Source organism: Drosophila yakuba, chromosome 2L (genome assembly GCF_016746365.2).
Source record: "Drosophila yakuba strain Tai18E2 chromosome 2L, Prin_Dyak_Tai18E2_2.1, whole genome shotgun sequence".
Lineage (NCBI taxonomy): Eukaryota > Metazoa > Arthropoda > Insecta > Diptera > Drosophilidae > Drosophila > Drosophila yakuba.
Window position 1 is genome coordinate 27,420,027 of NC_052527.2, and position 9,583 is coordinate 27,429,609.

At 36.7% G+C, this 9,583-nt stretch overlaps 1 long non-coding RNA gene across 1 annotated transcript; it reads left to right on the forward strand.

The window, feature by feature from the left end:
- The first annotated feature begins 4,207 nt into the window (after positions 1-4,207).
- On the forward strand, positions 4,208-8,284 carry LOC120320718. Its single transcript, XR_005560244.1, has 2 exons — positions 4,208-4,756; positions 4,824-8,284. It is a non-coding gene; the product is annotated as an uncharacterized LOC120320718 (long non-coding RNA).
- Positions 8,285-9,583: the final 1,299 nt, after the last annotated feature.

The following is a 9,583-nucleotide window of genomic DNA, read 5'->3' on the forward strand; positions in this document are numbered from 1 at the left end:
ACGCTCGTATAAAATTTCGTGCTGAATATCGGGTTGGAGATTGGCTCGTAAGGTTTCAACCATAGCTCCTTCTGACATGGGCTGCGATAGTCTATCCGCAAGAGTCGCTATTACCCGGTAGAAATCATGGAATGATTCGCTTCCGCGTTGCTTTCTCTGGTCTATCTCGGCCCTGATATTTCTGTCAGTTCGGTCGTCCTTAAATTGCCCTTTGAGTGCGGCGCATAATTCATACCAGCGCACAACGGTTACACTTTTGTGGTAACGCCAATACCACTCGCTCGCAATACCCTCGAATAACGTACTGGCATTTTGAGCCACGAGTTGAAGATTACCGTCCAATGTTTGACCGGCTAAAGCTTCGACTCGGTAAATAAAGTCCTCGACAGCCATTGGACCTTTTCCTGAGAAACGTAGTTTCCAGTTAAACATTATCTGGGCGATCTTATCCGGTCTTAAGGAGGACATTGCTGACGCAGGTGACTGGTTAACGCTACGGGTTGGACCTACATTTGGTGAGCCTTGTGGTACTCCGTTAGATCTGTCGTATATTGGGTCTAGGAATACTTGGTTAGACGAAAGGCTTGATGCCTGAGCTTGAAAGCCCGCAGTGATCGCTTGGATCAGGCTATTTGTGTGTTGGCCCAAAGCGTCTGCAAAACATTTTGATTGTTGGGCCAAGGCTGCCGTAATGGCTCCCGAGATAGCCGATTTTATGCTTTCAGCCATTGCTGTCTGAAAATCGGTTGTGGGTTCAGTCGGAGGTGAAGGCTGTTCTTGGTTTTTTGGGTTGGACATTGTCGTTTTTTGTTGGTGCCTTTCTTGACTGGTTTTGGACCTAGTCAGAACGTTCGGTTGTGCTCTTGGAGTTTTAAGTTTTGACCCTGACGGTTGGTTTTCTAGGTCCCCGGACAAGTTTTCGGTGGACGGTAATGAAAGGGAACTAGAGCAGACAGGACAGATTTTATTTTTCCCCGATTTCGCAGTAAAGCAAGTTCGGTGAAATTCGTGTCCGCAACTGGTGGTTAAAATTTGGCTAGGATAAGAAATAGTTCTAGCGCAGATGTGGCATATATTTTCTACAATTTTAGATAAGTCTTCGGTGCTGTGTGCTAGTGGCATCTCTAATGAACCTATGCTATACACTGACCTATACTATACACTCAAGAACATATAATAAAATAAATAAATAAATAATGTGGACTATTAATACAAAAATTATCCTATTAAATAAATAATTGAAAGCACAAAAATAAGGTAAAAGAAAATAAATAAACAAATAAAAATCGGGTTGCCATGCAATCGTTTTCAGGTATCGTTGTGTAAAATTTCTTGTTGCTAAAGTCCTGACGTGGTTTAAATGTATGCTATTGACACTACTGATTTAAACAGAAAATTACTAGAATGGAAGGTAAAGGATGTTTTATTTAGACATAGAAAACAAATATCTTGGCTCAACACAAGGCAAAAGGCAACAAGTGGTTCCTTGATTCTTTGAAATCCTAGTGAACTTTTCACTAGTCCTACATTTAACATCCTATGTACATTAACCTTTTGAATTTCATTAATAAATGACAAATTATACAAAACACAAAAGGCAAAAGACAACAATTGGCTTGTACAATTTATACATTTAATTTTTATACCCGTTACTCGTAGAGTAAAAGGGTATACTAGATTCGTTGAAAAGTATGTAACAGACAGAAGGAAGGGTTTCCGACTATATAAAGTATATATATTCGTTCTTGATCAGGACCAATAGCCGAGTCGATATGACCATGTCCGTCTGTCCGTCTGTCCGTCTGTCTGTCCGTCTGTCTGTCCGCCCGTATGAACGCTGTGATTTCAGGAACTACAAAAGCTAGAAAGTTGAGATTAAGCATACAGACTCCAGAGACATAGACGCAGCGCAAGTTTGTCGATTCATGTTGCCACGCCCATTCTAACGCCCACAAACCGCCCAAAACTGCCACGCCCACACTTTTGAAAAATGTTTTGATATTTTTTCATTTTTGTATTGGTCTTGTGAATTTCTATTGATTTGCCAAAAAACTTTTTGCCACGCCCACTCTAACGCCCACAAACCGCCCAAAGCTGCTACTCCCACACTTTTGAAAAATGTTTTGATATGTTTTCATTTTTTTATTAGTCTTGTAAAATTCTATCGATTTGCCAAAAAACATTCTGCCACGCCCACTATAACGCCTACAAACCGCCAAAAACTGTGTTTAAGACTCTCCTTCTCCCTTCCACTAGCTGAGTAACGGGTATCAGATAGTCGGGGAACTCGACTATAGCGTTCTCTCTTGTTTTAATTTTATACAAAAGATTAACGAACAAAACAAAATTAAAAGGAATAAAAATAACAAAATAAATTATTACAACATTAAATGCACTAATTATGACGCGGCGTTAAAGCTAAATAGCTGAAACTCTTCCAGCAGTCAATAGGACAATTTAATATAATACTAATAATAATAAAACAATATGTGTTCCGATTCAGAAGCGGCGTAAGAGCCAAATGACTAATACTTTTCCAGCTGCCTGATTTAAACAATTTTCGGATTTCTAGATCGCGATTTGTTTTATGCTTCGACCACATACTTTTGTTAATGAACTTGTGGAGATTTTGGGGACGAACGTCTGATGTTATTGACGGTTTGAAAAAATGTTTATTTTTGATCTGGCCTCGCCGGATCGAACTGTCACCATGACAGAATCGGGCCTCACACGTTTGGGCGCCAAACGAATACTGTAATAAGAATACTGTAGCGAACTACGAGCATAACTTCCCCGAGCAGATGGTAAATTGTAGTTGGGCGATCAAGCACGCGCTGGTTCCGGCTACCAATTCTCGGTAGAGTAAAGGGGGGGAATAATTGACATCGCGACTACATGCTCGTCTCGTATCACACTCTTATTTATTTCGCGTGCTTTGGAATTGATCTCCACAAAAAAACTAAGGGACTATCGGACGACAGGACTAAGGACAAACAAGGACATAGCACACTCGTACGACAGCAGCTGTTAAGCTGTCGACGCCCACCCTACCTTGACCACCACAAACCATTTGACATAACCGGTGATCCCTACAAGTATGCTATACTTTACACGACATACACCTTCCGTCGACGCATGACACCCCTAGAGAGATTTACTCTGATTTAAACATTATAAAATTTAATTTTTAACAAAGAATAAACTTAAAAACTGACAATGTTTTAACTGGAACAGGTTTATACAACATATCATAAATGATTACCCTAACTTACTAATTTTAAACATCTAGATTTAACTTTTTAAAAGACTTTTTGGAATGTGGCGTTCATGTAGACATTAACGCAACAGATATATATGGAAAATGTAAAATTTTGGTTTGCTTAACAAAAGAGGAATATTTATGCTGGGCATTAAGAATAGGGGAAGTAGGTTATATAGGGATGTGCATTTTAATTTTTAAATTTTTTGTTTTTATTCTTTTAAGATTTTAGCAAAAAGCGAAGATTGGGGCAAGGGTAAAAATTAAAAATGAGCAATTTTCATTTCCATTTTAAAATTTCTCTTTTTTTTGAATTTATTATTGCTAAACAGTGAACTTGGAAAACAAGTAGCGCCGCAGTAGCTAATTATTTGATTTTTCTTCCGGCAGCTGCTTTCTCATTTAAATAAAACCTTTATAGTACTCACTCTGCATTTCCCACGATGAAGCGCTTCAAGTGGTTGCCTGTGGAAGAGAAATCAGCTTACACCGCCTTTTAATCCTAAGAGAGCTGTTTCTTTTTGATCTGCTCTTTTGAGCCGCTCTCCTACTGCGGTACTCTTTCTTCTCTTTTTACCTCATTCTTTTGCTCACGCCAGTTTAGGCGGGCTTTCGCTTATGTGGGAAGAGGAAGGAATATGGGATCAAGGGAGAAGGAAAGAAAAGAAAGGAATTGCCCTAAATGAATGCTATTTCTCTTACAACATAACTTAAATTAATTTCCTAACATAAGGTGGAATTTATTTTTTCCTATCGGAATAACTTATGCTGATCTGCTTGACTGTTTGCCGATCTGCTTAACAAGCAGTCGGTCAGGTGTGAAGCGGTGTAAGGTAAAATGGGTATATATGTAGATAATGAATATAGTGAATTCAATTAAATCATGTTTCTGCGCTTAACGGTGGCGTCTGATGCAATCCAGAATTAGACCTCCTGGTCGACAATTTATGCTTCCTTCACTGGTCGCACTGGCAATGGTTATTTTCTTCAATAGATATTTTCCTAGGTGCCACCTGTAATTTTATGGCCTTAACAAAAAAATTCTGAACCACAACACACGCACAAAACTTACCCTCTAGGGGCTGGCACTAAAGTTAATCGAAATATAAATTTTCCGATTCACTGGGTTTTGGTTGAATTGGTTGAATTATCGAATTGTTGAATTTCTCTTTTTTTTCTGTATTTTTGAGAGATTACTTTTATTCTCGGATAGCTCGGACGCACTTTCTCGCTCGCTGGTTTAAACGCAATTAATGCCCAGTGGCTACCGCTTCGGGTCGGGACCCCGAGTCTGAACTCCAAAAATTGCAGTTGGAGAAATGTTCTACATGACGCCTAGTTAACATTTGTCCCGACCTTAAGAACGACCTAATTAAGTGCCTACTTTTAGGCCGAGATCACCGACAAGCTACCTTACAAAGTTCCATTTTGTTTTCCAGAGAGGGCAAGGAAGTTGCAACAGAGGTAACTACCGAGGACGAGGAAATGGTCTAGGTGGTAATTATAGAAATAATTATAGCCACAATAATGGCCAATACAAAAACTATAATAATTATACCAATAGCAATGGCAGAGGACGTGGAGGATATAGAGGAAATAACTACCAGAACAGAGGTGGTGGTAACTATAAAACCAAAACCGCAATTTCTCAAATTAAAGCGGAAAACCAGCAGGCTCCCTTAGGAAATCAAGAACAGTAAAACAAAAGGTTCATACCATCAATCTCAATCTAAATATTTTCATTAAAGTACAAAATGAACACACTCCTACTTACATTTCTAGTAGACATAGGCGCCGATATATCAGTCATTAAAGAAAATTCAGATGAACTTTTGAATGTTGATCATAATAATATAACACAAATTACAGGAATTGGAAAGGGTTTAATAAATTCAATAGGTTTAACATTTCTCGAGATGAGAACCGGTAACTATATAGTACCGCACAATTTTCATGTTGTGGACGACAATTTTACGATCCCTGGTGACGCAATAGTTGGAATCGACTTCATAAAACATTCAATTGCCAATTAGATTTTACTACGGAAAGTGATTTTTTCATTCTAAGACCAAATAATATTTAACAATCAATACAAATACCAATTTTTCATAATATTGATAACACTAAGATAACCATACCATCTCGTTGTGAGGTTATCAGGCAAATTAATGTAAGTTCGGTGGAAAAACAAATTTTAATACCTAATCAGGAAATAGAAGATGGTATATTTGTGGGAAATTCGATATCAGATTCAAAAAACACGTACATTCGAATACTAAACACAACTAACAGCAATAAAATTGTAAACGTTATCAAAATCAATATTGAACCGTTAACTAACTACAAAATAGCAGATCTAAACGACTCCATAAGAGCCGAATCAAATTTAAGCAGATTAAAGAAAAACTTTCCATCTGCACATAAGAAAATGTTGACTGAACTGTGTTCACAATATACTGATATTTTTGGATTGGAGACAGAGCCAATCACTACAAATAATTTTTACAAACAAAAGATAAGATTGAGAGATGATGAACCAAGCTATATTAAGAACTATAGAACACCTCATTCACAACAAGCCGAAATATCGAGACAGGTAACTAAATTAATAGAAGACAAGGTAGTAGAACCTGTGAGCTGTATCTGAATATAACAGCCCATTATTACTAGTTCCAAAGAAATCCTTACCGGATTCAAAAGAAAAAAATGGCGTTTAGTAATAGACTATTGCAAATAAATAACAAGTTGTTGGCTGACAAGTTCCCCTTGCCAAAGAATAGATGACATACTTGATCAATTACCTCTCGTGCCTGGATCTTATGTCGGGATTCCACCAAATAGAGCTAGAGACGATTCTCGAAATATAACATCCTTTTCTACGAGCAGTGCCTCCTTTCGCTTCACGCGACTACCATACGGACTAAAAATAGCTCAAAATTCCTTTCAACGAATGATGACAATGGCATCTCAAGCATTTATGTACATTGATGGTTTGATTGTCATAGGCTGTTCTGAAAAACACATGGCCAAGAATCTTACAAATGTTTTTGGACTGTGCAGAAAAACAACCTCAAACTACATCCAGATAAGTGCTTATTTTTCATTTGTGTCTTGGACACAAATGTACTGATAAAGGCATATTGCCTGACGATATTAAATATGATGCTATACAGAGATATCCAGTGCCTACTGACGCAGACAGTGCTAGAAGATTCGTAGCATTTTGTAACTATTATAGACGTTTTATAAAAAATTTTGCAGATTATTCCCGTCACATAACAAGATTGTGTAAGAAAGATGTAAAGTTCGAATGGACAGCTGATTCGAACCCCTTAAAAAAGAACTAATGAATCCAACTTTGCTGAAATCCCCTTAGCAGAGTTCTGTATCATAACTGATGCTAGCAAAGAGGCATGCGGAGCGGTATTGCCCCAGAACTATAATGGTCTCCACTTGCCAGTACCTCATGCATTATGCAGCTTCACTAAGGGTGAGAGCAACAAGTCAACAACAGAGCAAGAGTTGTCAGCAATACATTGGGCGATAAATCATTTTAAACCATATATATATGGTAGACACTTCACCGTCAAAACAGATCACAGACCATTAACATACTTGTTCTCGATAGTTAATCCAAGTTCAAAACTGACCAGAATCAGGCTTGATTTAGAGGAATATGAATTTACTGTGGAATATCTTAAGGGAAACGACAATTATGTAGCAGATGCGTTATCAAGAATAACCATAGACCAACTTAAAAATATATCCAAGCAAGTACTTAAAGTCACTACAAGAAATCAAAGTAGACCGAAATCCTGCGCAGGAAAAGGAAATAAAAATGATAAAGTAGAATTGCCTAAGCAATCTACTCAAGAAGCTTCTAAGCCCAAAGTATACGTAGTCATTAATAATGACGAAGTACGCAAAGTAGTGACATTGCATGTAAATAATATGATATGTTTTTTTAAACATGGAAAAAAAATTACTGCAAGATACGATGTTGAAGATTTGTATATTAATGGAACTCTCGACTTAGGTCAATTTTTCCACAGGCTTGAAAACCAGGCCGGTATGCATAATACCAATCAACTTAAAATGGCACCGTGGGAAAATATCTTTGATAACATTTCAATAGATACATTTAAGAAAATGGGCAATGAAACATTAAAACTATTAAGAGTAGCGCTACTAAACCAGGTGACCTTAGTGAATACAAAGAAAGAAAAAGAAGCAATCCTGTCTACACACCACGACGATCCAACACAAGGAAGACACGCAGGCATTACAAAAACCCTGGCCAGGATTAAAAGACATTACTTTTGGAAAGGTATGACTCGGGATATAACAGAGTACATACGGAAATTTCAAAAATGCCAAAAAGCAAAAATTATAAAACACGCAAAAACTCCTTTATTAATTACAGAGACACAAATAAGCGCATTTGACAGAGTCATAGTGGACAAGATAGGTCCACTACCAAAGTCAGAAAACGGTAATGAATATGCTGTAACACTTATATGCGACTTGACAAAATATTTGGTAACCATTCCAATCGCAAATAAAAGCGCAAAAAGCAATATTTGAAACTTTTGTATTAAAGTTCGGTCCAATGAAGACGTTCATTTCCGACATGGGAACTAAATACAGAAATTCAATAATCAAAGATTTATGCAAATACCAGAAAGTAGACAATATAACTTCTTCAGCACACCATCATCCGACGGTAGGAACGGTGGAAAGAAGTCATAGAACTTTTAATGAATACATCAGGTCATACATATCGGTTGATAAAACTGACTGGGACGTATGGATAAAATATTTCGAATTTTGTTTTAATACTACACCCTCTATGGCACATAATTATTGTCCATATGAGTTGATTTTTGGTAAAACATGCAATTTACCAAAGCATTTTAATAGCACAGATAGAATAGAACTCATTTATAATATGGAAGACTATGCTAAAGAAAGTAAATATAGGTTAGAAGTAGCATATAACAGAGCAAGAATTATGCTCGAAGAACAGAAAAAAAATAATAAGGAATTATACGACTTAAAATTAAACGATATAAGTATATCAATAGGGAGATAAGGTGTTATTAAAAAATGAAACCGGACATAAGTTAGTTTTCAACAAGAGAGAACGCTATAGTCGAGTTCCCCGACTATCTGATACCCGTTACTCAGCTAGTGTAAGTGCGAAGGACAGTTTTTGGCGGTTTGTGGGCGTTAGAGTGGGCGTGGCCAAAAGTTTTTTGATAAATAGATAGAAATTTACAAGACTAATACAAAAATGAAAAAATATTAAAACATTTTTCAAAAGTGTAGGCGTGGCAGTTTTGGGCGGTTTGTGGGCGTTAGAGTGGGCGTGGCAAAAAGTTTTTTTGCAAATCGATAGAAATTTACAAGACCAATACAAAAATGAAAAAATATTAAAACATTTTTCAAAAGTGTGGGCGTCGCAGTTTTGGGCGGTTTGTGGGCGTTAGAGTGGGCGTGGCAGCATGATTCGACAAACTTGCGCTGCGTCTATGTCCCTGGAGTCTGTATACTTAATCTCAACTTTCTAGCTTTTGTAGTTCCTGAGATCTCGACGTTCATACGGACAGACAGACGGACAGACGGACGGACGGACAAACGGACAGACGGACGGACAGACGGACATGGCCAAATTGACTCGGCTATTGATCCTGATCAAGAATATATATACTTTATATGGTCGGAAACGCTTCCTTCTGCCTGTTACATACTATTCAACGAATCTAGTATACCCTTTTACTCTACGAGTAACGGGTATAAATATACTGGACCATATACGGTAGTAAAGATAGAAGAAAGGGATAATATAGTAATCTCAAATGATTAGAAAAAAAAAAACAAATGGTACATAGGGATAGGTTAAAAATGTTTAATTCTTAAAAAAAAAAAAATAATAATAATAATAATATGGTGGCCACCAGCAAAAAACTATATATATATAGAGAAAAGAGTTAAGAAAACATTTTTCTTTTATCATCTTTGATGGTTGAACGATTATAAACAAAAAATTTTAATTTAAAAACCCAGAACACGTATCTTTGTACAGAATGTTCCTTAAATTTCCTTAACATTAAAATTACTTCCTTAAAATACAAAAAAAAATAAAATTATTTTTGTAAATTTCCTATCAACTTAACAAAAAAAAAATTTTAATTATAAAATAACTTCATAAAATTACAAACAAAAGATAAGATTGAGAGATGATGAACCAAGCTATATTAAGAACTATAGAACACCTCATTCACAACAAGCCGAAATATCGAGACAGGTAACTAAATTAATAGA